The 12,115-nt window shown below is 40.0% G+C and overlaps 1 protein-coding gene and 1 long non-coding RNA gene across 5 annotated transcripts in view; one reads left to right on the forward strand and one right to left on the reverse strand.

The window, feature by feature from the left end:
- The window catches only part of LOC105672241 (uncharacterized), a 74,890-nt gene extending 68,002 nt beyond the window's left edge, over nt 1–6,888 (reverse strand). For all 3 annotated transcript variants that reach the window (XR_001100776.2, XR_001100774.2, XR_010890113.1), the window contains exons 1-2: nt 5,971–6,888; nt 5,382–5,522 (exon numbers count right to left, since the gene is read on the reverse strand). This is a non-coding gene — a long non-coding RNA (uncharacterized lncRNA). The remainder of the gene's footprint in view (nt 1–5,381; nt 5,523–5,970) is intronic.
- The window catches only part of ds (dachsous cadherin-related 1), a 293,968-nt gene that overhangs the window by 74,840 nt on the left and 207,013 nt on the right, over nt 1–12,115 (forward strand). Inside the window, exon 1 of one of the 2 annotated variants that reach the window (XM_012367034.2) lies at nt 7,008–7,778. The exons of the other annotated variant lie outside the window; for it this stretch is intronic. The gene's annotated coding sequence lies outside the window, so the exon portion shown is untranslated. Of the gene's footprint in view, nt 1–7,007; nt 7,779–12,115 lie in introns of those variants that run through there. 2 annotated transcript variants of the gene reach the window in all.

The following is a 12,115-nucleotide window of genomic DNA, read 5'->3' on the forward strand; positions in this document are numbered from 1 at the left end:
CTGCGTGCCATCGCTGCGGCAGCGATGTCAACTGATAAGTAATGACATAGACGTGAAAAGGAAATACTTTCACTATCATCGATGGATCATTAAACAGGATTGAAAATTCACGATGTGATCAGTATGGGATCAGTAATAAGCGCACAAATCTGAAGTAGCGCGTTATCTAATCGGCAATCAGCAATAACTATCGGTATAAGCAATCAGTACGGTACAGCCGATTTTCGACTGCTCGACCTCCAAGAGCGATTCTAATAACGGAAGGATCATTATGATTACGACAGAAGCGCGCGGGATGATGTGTATTTAATTGAATGTGGCCACATAGTCGCGTTCGAATCATCTCACGTTGCTCCTAACAAAGTGCTCGTTCTCACGTCCGACAGAGGCACGGGAAGGGGAAAAAAGATACGGCGTGTGTGTTAAAAGAATTTAAATTGGCATCTGTCGGGTAAAGAGCCTGGAATTACTGTAAAAGTCTCCGATCTTCGCCCACGCGCGTTTATTACCAAAATCTTCGCTTCTCTCTACCCTTTCCCGCCCCTTCCCCGCCCCGCTTCTCTTCCTCTCGTTCGCCTCGGCGCCGGGGTGAACGGTTTAGGTTAAATTCGTGAGGCAGGCAACCCTCTTATTTACTTTACCGATCCGCGGAGATCACGCGCATTCGATAAAAAACGATCTCAAGCTTTTTTCACCTTCCTCTTCCTCTCAATTGCTTTTCGTTTCTCGTCGCGATAATGATAAGCTTCAATATTAATAACTATTCCGATTCAAGTCAATTACTTAGATCGACTTACTTCTTGCGATACTACCTTCCTGTTTCGACGATTTCTGCTTTTAAGAAAATTGGCATATGTAACAGCACTTAAATATCAATAGAAAGCTACTATCATTAGTAAGCGATAGACAGTATAAAAACGATCACTGATTATTCGAGGCACGATACTGCAATATAATTCATTCCTGTAATATAATTTCTCGGAACAAAAAATAAAAATGATTTATGTCGCTGCGCGGTATAATCAGAGTACGCTAAAATGAGTAAAAAATGTGATTCAAGATACACTCACTCAACCGAGACAATATACATATAATTATGCTGATTAACGTTACATCGTAATAAGTGTAACTAAGTAGATTGCAATTTCCATAAATTAAAAAAATGAGATATAAATAAATGAAATATAAATAAAACTACATAGTAAAGTACATATACATAAATAGAGTAAGTATAATCAACGCCTAATAAAATTATCGAAAGTCGCTTTTATAAGTAGCGATTATTTTACAACGTGACATTATGCAACGTTTTATTAATTGCGCCGCGGACCAAGATTTCATAATTTGATGAAAAATTATACGTCAAAGAAAGGCAGAGTGAGGAATATTAGATTTTTAGATAAATACGGCTCGTATATCACGTCACTTAAATCTGAGTTCTCTCTTGAAATACAAAATCGCCGAAATCGACGTCGGCCTGAGTATCTTGTTCGAACACCTGTGTAAACATCCGAAAAGCAACGCGGAACCGCGAGAATTCGCCGTTCATTTGTTTCAAGGGTATTCTGGCGTTAGTGAATCCCGAATCCCCGCGTTCCTCGGCATCTTGTCTCTCGATCGCGCCATCGGTGCCTTTTGCGCGAGCGAGAGAGATTTTCGGACGCTTCGTATCTTTTTATTTACCGCGGACGGGCGATCTTGATATCCGCCGCTCGCCAACTGAATGTCACGGGGGAATAAAACATTGTTTACCGATAGAAGCTGCACGGACGCGGACGCGTACCAAACCGTGATATACAATACCGCTCACCATCGTTATTTATGCATCTTCTCCCTCCGCTTTCAGTTATCTCGCGCTTTATCTTTCCTCATGCGTTCTGTCAACCGTTTCGACGAGTCAAATTATACAAAACGAACATACGCATCTCGTAAATTGTGCTGGGCAAACGAGATAAATGAAATTCGCGTACTTGTTTTTTTTTTTTTTTTTTTTTTTCAATCTTTCGCATTTAACAATAAGTGTAGGTAAAGATCTAAAACATCGATAGGAAGATACGAATATTTTGCAGCAGCCGTTATGAAAGCAAACATGTTTTTCAACAAATCGACGTACGTGCATTTCGGTATGATTCCCGAAAAAATTCGCCGATATTCGCGAACGAGTTGTGGAATGCACACTCCCCGTCGTTGAGAATCAAACTCTTCCTTCTGAGAGGAGACGAAGTATCAACGACGGTATTTACAGACCGGAGTGCGCTTTAAAGGATCGGTCGGTACTCGAGTGACTTACGAGGAGCATTTCGCTCGATACGAAATACATTCTACTTGAAGCGCGTAAGGGAAGGAAGATTTATTGGATACGAAAGACGTTGCGGCGAACAAATGGCACGGCATTAAATTTTAAGGAAGCATAATTAGTATTGCGGTATCCAAAATGTCTTGCTATCAGAACGCGTCTGTCTTGTGCGATAAAGCCCCGTACGTCTTTTGTAATATGATCGTAATAGCAACGGATTGACGGTAACTTGTTGCAGCATATTACCACACATATCGTGTTGCACGTAATACCGATTGTTATGCAAGTGTCAGCGACAAGGAAGGAGAAAACAAAGTTATCGATAAATGTGCAACAATGCCGACTTTTCCTTCTATTAAATTATCAATTATCTATATCAATTATGTAATACATTTACGAAAAATGTGACTCATGCGTAATTATATTACCAATTAAAAAAAAAAATTATCTTATCAACTAAAAATTCGACTGGCTTTGATTTTCGCCAATATCGCTCTATGATTTGGATGCAATTTCGCCGTTCAACAGAATGTTCGTCCCGGCAAGCCGCGCGCGTTAAAAAAGAAATTCGCGTCTCGCGAGACATCTTAGAGAAAGACCTCGATCACACGTAGGTGGAAAGACGCGAGGCATCCGGTCCTCCGTCTCGTCCTCCCCCTCATCCGTCTCTCTTCCACCGGCGCGCACACTTTCGTCGTTATTGTCACCGGTTGACCTGTTCTTTTTTCCTCGACTCCACCTTTCATCGCCGAAAAGGCGGAGGGCCTCGACTGAAATTTCAACCAAACACACTCCTCACGGCCGACTCGGCAGTAAAAAAGCGAGCCCGCGCGCCTTCGCCCGCTGGTTTGCAACGTGAGATAAAGACGGCAAGAGCGATTGGCCCGCGCACCGTGCCTTCCCTCTCGATTGATCTTCTCGATCGCGCTCTCTCTCTCTCTCTTTCTTTCTCTCTCTTTCTCTCTCCCTCTTTTTCTCCCATATCGAACCTGTTGTAAACGCGAGACAGAGCGAAAATCAGTAAACGAGCAAGAAAGAGAGGCCGGAAGATCGAGGGTTAACGTAGCGAGGGAGAAAATGGGGGAAGGGACATGGGTTGAAGAAAGAAGCATATTAGTGAAAGAGGGAAGAGAAGAAGAGAGTCAAAAAGGACTCGAAAGTACGTAGTGGCGAACCAGGGCCACGGCCAGGACCCGACCTAAATGCGGGTCGAGGCGCGGGAGGGCGGTTGATATCGAATTTATCGGGTGTCGGGTTGCAACCACTCGTGCTCTGTCTTTAAGCACGCATCCACAGCGTTTTGCCGGGCCAACGCGTCCACGAGATTGCCGGAGACTTTGACTCGATTTGCTACGCTCCGGGAGCGATGACGTACTGCGCGGCATTACGAACAGGATCGGACGACTGCGGCTCCCGATTCCGTCGCACGTCCGTCAGGGAGGTGTTGGTCGTTTTGCATAATAGAACGCCCTTAGGACTCCTACTGCGATGTTCACGCGCATTTTTGACCCATGCGAAATCGAAGCTAAGTCACGATATCTCGATATTATAAAAGATATTAAAACGAAAATATATATTTCTTAATATCTAACATTCAAGAAATAACACCGTATTAATATTGTATATTCATGCAATTAAATATTCACATTATCTCAACTTGCATTCGATTTAAAGGATGCTCTCAGCTTACATGTGTACAAAACGGCAATTAGGAAATTAAATTTTTACTGCTCTGAAAATCGTGGAAAATCGTAGAAATTCTGTTCCCGTATTTTCTTTTGAAAAATTGCTATCACCTGTGCCACAACGTTCCCATATACTAATCGGACATTGCAATCGAGTTCACGAATGCGCAAACAACATCACATGTTTCTGACGCTGCGCATCTCGAACACGCAACACGTGGAGTTATCGAGGGTTGAGTGGCTTGAGGAGAAGGTCGAGGCACTAGACAGATGTTGATTAGGTGGTGCTCGGGGCATCCTTTCCTTTCGTTCCACCGGTCTCTCTATATTCTCTCTCTCCCTCTATCCTTCTTTCTGTTTCTCTAACTAAATCCCCCTCTTATTCTCTTTTTCCGTCGTTTACCTCATACCCTTTTCGTCCCCTTATATCGTGCTTCACCGTCAGTCTCGCCGCTTCTGTTTTCAGACACGAAGCACGCGATTTTTGTTCGCTTGTGTAATCGACACTACTACTGTTGTCTACGTCGTTCGTCTGTTTGTCTGTCTGATATAGTTGATTCCTCGCACGGCCGAAATATTCATGTCCGATAAACGATTATTTATTGCATACCATGTTGCTATTAATATCAATCACAAGAGTCATTTTTTTACCCACATCACACCTGCCATCGTCGACGTGATTATTTTTGCTGAGCAAAATAATACGGAAAAGTTATTCTTACGAAATATTTCAGATAATATCTTTTAAATGTACACGAAATTTGTTATTTTCAATAAGTAATAATTTTTGCTTAATTGGCTTATTTGTTTAATGTAAAGATATAAATATGGATATAGAATTTTCTTCATTAGATCTACTATGTCAGTGAATTTACTGTGTTAGTAAATTATATAAATTGTTGAGTGAAAAATACATTTATGTACATTTATGTTACCGTTCATAAATACCATTGATATTTATGAAATAAATGTATAAGAAAAGTTTATAATAATATTATTATAAAATTTTAGAAGTAAACTTACAAACAGAGCAAAAAATGTGTAAAATTATTATGTTAAATGATTATATAACAAATGCAATACAAGCAACATATTTTTGGATTCAATTTTCCTTTATGCAAAGAAATATTTTTCAATATATAAATTTCAAAAAGATTAATAATGAGACTAAGGTGGAATATTCCAGACCAGCTGTATCACCGGTTAATAGCAAAAATTTTTATATAAAAATATTAAAGTTACAGCAATTTTTAAATAGAAAGTTGACCAATTAAACTGTCAAAAATTTACATGCTCTGGCACGTCGCATGTTGATTTTTATATCCTCACCAAATGAGAAACCTCAGAAATCTGCTACTAATTGGTAATATGATTGGTTAAAATTAAAACAATTCACTTACCTTAATATAATGCAGAGATTTCTTGATTTAACGATGTACTGCTCAATGATGTAGGATGACTTTTCCTGTCTTTCTTCTTTTCTCCGAAATTTCTCGTGAAAATCCTCTTTAAAAATTCAGGTTTAACACTCGCGACACAATCTGAAAATTACACATGATTACAATAAGCACTTCCAATATTCTCACGATTTATTTTTGTCAAGTAAAAGTTGTAGATAGAATGTGGAAACAATAATAGATTGCACTACATTTGCTTCGACATCAAAATATTCTGTATTTCTAACATCAATCTGTGTGATGTGTAATTTTCTTATAACGCATAAAAATTATGAAAATGACAAAGGACTTCAATTATATGTAAATGTTTAAATAACGCAATGATGATTAAACAGGTTTATGTACCTGATCGTACTTGTGATTGAGTAAAGGTTAAACGCACGTAAAGGTCAAAGCTCGTGTACATACGAGTAGGTCAAAGATCGTATGCTATACAAATGCGCTTTATACACAATATACGTAATAAATTATGATATAATTATAATTTTATAACAATCTTGTAATATTTGTAAAAATATATATGTATACTTACGTATTATTCGATTTCTGATGGTTCGGTTAAATGTTCTACTGATATTTAGCGAAGACACAAAATATGCGCAACCGAACACGACAATAAAGCGAAATGTACTTGTTTCGAAAATGCTCCGATATTCAGCGCCGAGATATAACACACTTCCGAGAAAGATTATGGTTAACTTACGCCTCGAATATAATTTTAATGACGCCGACAAGAACTTCTCGCGATTTACCTTTACATTGAATTTTCGACGATTCTATAAAAACAACTAATAGAAAACAGCGCAACACCGAACTTCTGAGAAGTGAAATTCTAGGAATATGGCAGTTGCGTCTAGCCGCGCAACACATCACGCGCTTCTGGAGACAATGCGCGGAGACGAACTAGTCCCTAACTCGCGGTGCTCACTTTTCTATCGCAGTTTGTCGCTCTATTACACTATTTCTTTTTGAGATAAAAGAGAGTTGTACAAAGCAATATAATGTTGAGTTGAATATGGTATTTATTTTCTTCATATAACGACGACGTGACGACTAATGACGATGTAATTTTTCGCGGTTTGTATCAAGTGCGTTTGGAAATCGACTTCTCATTGGTCATAATTGAAGGGATCACATTTACGAACGTACTTTCCGTAAATTCATGAGAAATTAAGGATGCCATCTACCAGATGGCATCACTGTGAGAAATTGCCGTTAATAATAAGTTGTCGGACCGTCGTTGCGTAAAGATGCTGCATTTCTCACAAATTTTTGTCGCAATAGTGAATCTTATATGCGTATTAATATCGAAGTGCTGATATCACGCGATTATCACAGAGAGATAAATAATATCCATATGTACCTTAATCTTGTAGCGGGTTTGCCAATAAGTTAGTAATGAATATCGAATGATTCCGAAACAATCAGGCGGTAAGAGAGGATATATTTCAACATTTTCACAAATTATGTCTTTTCGCTAAATATTATTAATATATATAGTATAACGTTGGAAATAGTAAATAATATATATTACAAACAGTTAGATCGGCCGCGGAACTAAAATTCTGAGAAACAAAATTCTAAGAATACGGCATTTGAAACTCGATAGTTCATTGGTCATAATTGGGGAGATTTGTGAACGCATTCTTCGCACCTTCTGTGAGAAGTTGTCGCCGTCTTCATTAGTCGTCGAGCCGTTATTACGCCATTGTTGTTAGTCGTGCAAATATGTTGCCGCATTTTTTACGACAAATTGTCGTCGTGAAAGTAAGTTATATATGTTTACACATTAATACCGGTAGTGTCGAATCGCGTAAAACAATCGTTATATTGTATGTAGAGTGCGCGGCGCGTACAATCTTTAACCTCTACGCATGTTTATCTTTACTCGATCACAAGTACGGTTATGTATTCAAATACTGCTTAGTCATCGCAATGTTACTTTAACATCCATACGTAATCAAAGTCTCTCAGTATTTTCGTGATTTTTGTGCGCCGTAAATGAATCCCACGTACAGATTGATATTAGAAATGTTGAATATTTTGATATCGGAATTGTATGTGTTGTATGTATCGGGAAGTGTTGAAGCAAGTGCGATCTATTATATTTTTATATATTCTATCTGCAACTCTTACTTACCGGAAATAAATCTTGCGAGCACCGGGAGTGGCGATTGTATATGATTTTCGGATCGCGTCGGGAGTGCCGATTGTATGATTTCGGATCGCGTCGCGTGTGTTGATTCAGAATTTTCAAGGATTCTTATCCTTTCGAGTCATCGAGGAGCATGAAGCGGCACATTGCATGGACCATCGAGAGATCCTCGTGTATTTATTAAGGTACTTTGTTAATTAAGATATTTATATTTGTATATATGTATGTAGATATTTCTTTATATATCTATATATATGTATATACATACTGATTTGTTTAAATGTTTTATACTTGTTATAAAATTTAACATAAATATCATTGAATTTGCAATATTGCAATTTGTCGAAATTGGAAGTGCAGACGCTAATTATTTATTATACAAAGCAGCACGTTAATTATTTATTATTAGATCTATTACAGATAATTTCTGTAATGTATTGAACAATTCGAATAAAACTATAAATTATGTTGCTGTTAGGATTATTACCGAGTTCTTATCTGAATGTTAATAGAAATTAGCAGAGTTTCCAGTATGATTAATGATCTCTGCTTAGATGGCTTATAATGATTTATACATTACAGAGTATGCCTTCATTTGAAATCATGGATATTTATTTCTTTCAAAAATCGTAAACTTTATTTTAAAAAGTTTTTTATTATTGCTTTGATCAAAATAGATTTTGAAGATGCAATTTTTATCCTCGTCGAGCAGTTAAGCGTACAATTCTAAAATATTTTCAACAATAGATTGTAACGCACTAACAGCTTTACTTTCTTCTAACAAATTTGTTATTGTCGTTGTTTGCTGTTGTTAATTTGTTTGTGAATGCCACGACCTCCATGGCCTCTGCGGAAAAGTCGACGGGCCTGTCAGCTTCTTCATGGTCGATACGATCGACGGCAAAGCTGTTAGAAACGCCGTTTTGTTGAATACGTGAGTTAGGGATGACGGTAGATACGAGGCAAATGCGGCTCGTGGCAGCCGGCAGTCATTTAGATAACCGCATCAAAACTGCACCCTATGACGTGTGTGTATCTCTATGTGCTTCTTCATTTTTTACGAAAATAAAGGTCCGCCACGGGCCTCGAATTAGAAATGTAGTCGCGGCATGGCGATGCAAGGGCAGGAGAGATAGAAATGAAGTGATTCGTATGCAACCCGTGAAGATACCGTACGCACGGTCGCAGTGCCGCTTTTACGACATAGAAAAAAAAAAGAGGAACGCGGCGAGGATGAGGGAGTAAGGACGTGATACGCGGCATCGTCCCACCTCCACTACTTCTTTCATTGCCCCGGCCGGAAGTGCGCTGTTCGTCGTTACTGCGAGACGTGGTTTTATTCTAGTTGGCATTCGTCATACCGTGCGCTTGTACGACGCTTGTATACCGGCGTGCCTTACCGTCGGCATGCATTTCTACTTGACGCGCTCATTGGCGAATTCCAAAACCGCCGCGCGGTCTCGGAGCGGAATTTTAATATCTGTTTATGATACGTACACGTGAGGTGAGGTCACTCGTGTCACTCGTGGCAGCGTAGTTCTCAGAAATAAATCTTGAGAAGTCAGTTTTTTGATAAAGAGAAGAAAGATAAAATATTAAAGCCATAATATTCTTTGTTTTCCTGACTCGTTTTCTCCACGTATGCTTTGCTATTCTAATACATATCTGGTAAAATTTTAAGGTGTTTTTTCTTGAGAGTATCTTAATTAATCGGAGAGTATAGTGTGTGCTGTCTTGAAATTAGAGATATTGACAGTACTTTAATATTAAAATTATACGTTTACTGTTAATTTTTGTTTTCGCGACGATTCCGCAAAATTATCGTATTTTTGCGATACACGATTATTTCCTTATTGATAATTTCCTGAATATTCCGCGAACAGGACCGTAATTAATGATACTGCTCCGTTAGCCAGAGCCGCATCATATTCCGTGCCGATAAAACGACCGGATAGTCGTAAATTCGTTTTTGCTCGTCTCCCTTCACCAATTCCTTCCTTTCGCGCTGATCGGTAATTCGTTCCTTGCCCTCTACCATGCTCTGCTTTCCTTTTGTAACGCATTTAAACGTGCATCGACTTTGCACGCGAGCTGAATTTCGTGGAACGTTAGAACGCGATTGCATAGAAGGATTTCGTATACATGCGTTTAAAGATGCGCGAAGCCGAAGTAGGGATCTAGAGAATCATCCTAGAGAAAATACTTCACGAAGCTCGTCATAACGAAAGAGAGAGAAAGAGAGTGGCATTACTTGCAATGAGGTGAAAGGATTCGAAAAGTTGCGCGGGAACAAGGGATCGTTACGAAGAGGAAATTACATTGGTGTTCTGGACTCCATCGGTTTCCTATTAGCAATAAAATCGGCCGGTACCGACGGCGGTGGCGCACATTCGCCGGGGTAATTCGTCGGTGCGGTTTGTCGGTCTGTCGCTTCGGTGTCGTCCTTTAAAGCGTTCTCGAGAGCTTGCTCTCGATGCATAACCGATGTTGCATCGATTATTGGAGTCGGTGCCACGACGGGGTCGGATTGAGATCGAGGACCGGACGCAACGCATCGTCCGAGCGATCTGTCCCGGTTCGGTGGACGTCCGATTTAACGATCGCGCGCGGTTCGACGCCGATTGGCCGTCGCGTGATTCACGGTCCGTAATCGGTACAGCCGACCGTCGAAACGGAAATTAAGAAAGGGCAGACGCAGGAGAAATGGAAGGGCGATAGTGGATGCAAAAATCCAGAGATAAAAATGAGAAAAAATTTACGAGGATACCTTGACCGCGTGCTCTAAAATTTCTTACTCTGACGTTCTGTAAGGTGACGTTTTTTAAGATGCACACATATATTTTCGTTAATTATCATATATGCAAATTTAATCGAAATACTTGATAATAATATTAGCACGAGATAATTTTATAATTTGCCATGTAGAATTACGAGCAAACGAGTCGTTAAATTTGTATTTTTTGAACGTTAATGGCAAAAGAGACCGCGAATTAGAAAAGATTTTATTGTGAACGAAACGAGAAGAAAAAATGACGAGAAAGGAGAAAAAGAATGGGAGAGAACAACGAGCGCGGTTTAGGTTGTGCATACGTAATATCTGATTACACATTTGAAAACTGGAAGAATACTCGATTGTCCTTGTCTCTGGCGAGATAGAGAAAGTCGAGAATACACAGTTAAGAGAAAGAGTAAACTTTCCGAGGCAGAAGAAAAGACGTAGATAAAAGAGTCGAGACGAGAAATAACAAGAACACAAAAGTCGAAAGTGAGAGAGGAGGAAGAAACACGAGGTAAGGATAAGTTTGTCGGGACAGGATTGTTTTGCCGGTGATGTGATAATACTTAGCGTAAGTATATTTAAAGAGGACGTAGTAGCTAAGGAATTGAGCTCCGAATCTAACAATAAGAAATTGAGCGAAGAAGAGGGAATGTTCGAGAGGAGGAGGCTATGTTGGTCCACGAAAAGCAAATTGTTAAAAAAAGCAAGCGTGTCGAGGGCTGCACGAGATGCATTTTTCTTCCGTCCGGATCCTCATCCTAGTTGTCATCGAGTCAAGGAAGAAAAGAGAGAAAGAGGCAGCGAGAAAGAGTAAAGGAATGAGTAGCTGGCTTTGAAGAAAGATAGAAAGAGAGTAACCGAGAGGATCTGGCAGCGGCGATGGCGATGAGGACGGCGGCGGCGGCGGCGGCGACGCAATCTATTGTCCTCGTATCCACAGCCTTTTTCAATTCAAATTGAAGCCGCAAAAAAAGCGCAGGGCACGCAAACATCTGCGGGTGCAGATATACATATACAAACGCGTATACGCGCACACACAGCCCGAAAGCTGGTCCATCTTTCGTCTCTCTCGGGCTATCGCTCGTTTTCGTCCACGTCGAGAGAGGGTCGATTCTATCTGACCGTAAATATCACTGTCACAAACACAGGTAGCGCGGAGGGCACCCGCCCTTCTCTTTTACACACGCGCGTATCGGCATAATGCATCGATGCGAGAAAGAGCTCGCTTATGCGTCGGCAGAACGGGCCTAACCGAAAGCGAGTGTTTCTTTTATCGATTCGCGTTTCGGATTCAAGAACAATGTGTTTTGTACGGATCCGAAAATTATCGAGCATATTTTTGTAACTCCGATCGCTCCGCCTAGCTAATAATTTCTTGATAACAGACACATTCGTGGTCGTTTCTTCGTTAAGTGAATATCTTTTATTGCGTTTTTACGCCGACCAACGATTTACATAACACGATAGCAGAGCTCGAATACCGAAAGAGAATGATGATCGTAATAATTGTAATTTATGCGATTAATTCTGAAAAACCGGTATGCGCGAAGTCACGGTAGGGAAAGACCCCCTGACCTGTCTTAAACCTATAAATGTCGCCACTCGACGCTTTTTGCGGCACACGGGAAGAGCCTTCTCTTTCATAAATTCTATTTTACTTGGTAATCATGTGAAATGTGTATTATATAAGGAGAAATCAAGATCAAATGATGAGCGATGCGCGACATGCGTGGCATTAAGCGG

This window comes from Linepithema humile, chromosome 4 (genome assembly GCF_040581485.1).
Source record: "Linepithema humile isolate Giens D197 chromosome 4, Lhum_UNIL_v1.0, whole genome shotgun sequence".
NCBI lineage: Eukaryota > Metazoa > Arthropoda > Insecta > Hymenoptera > Formicidae > Linepithema > Linepithema humile.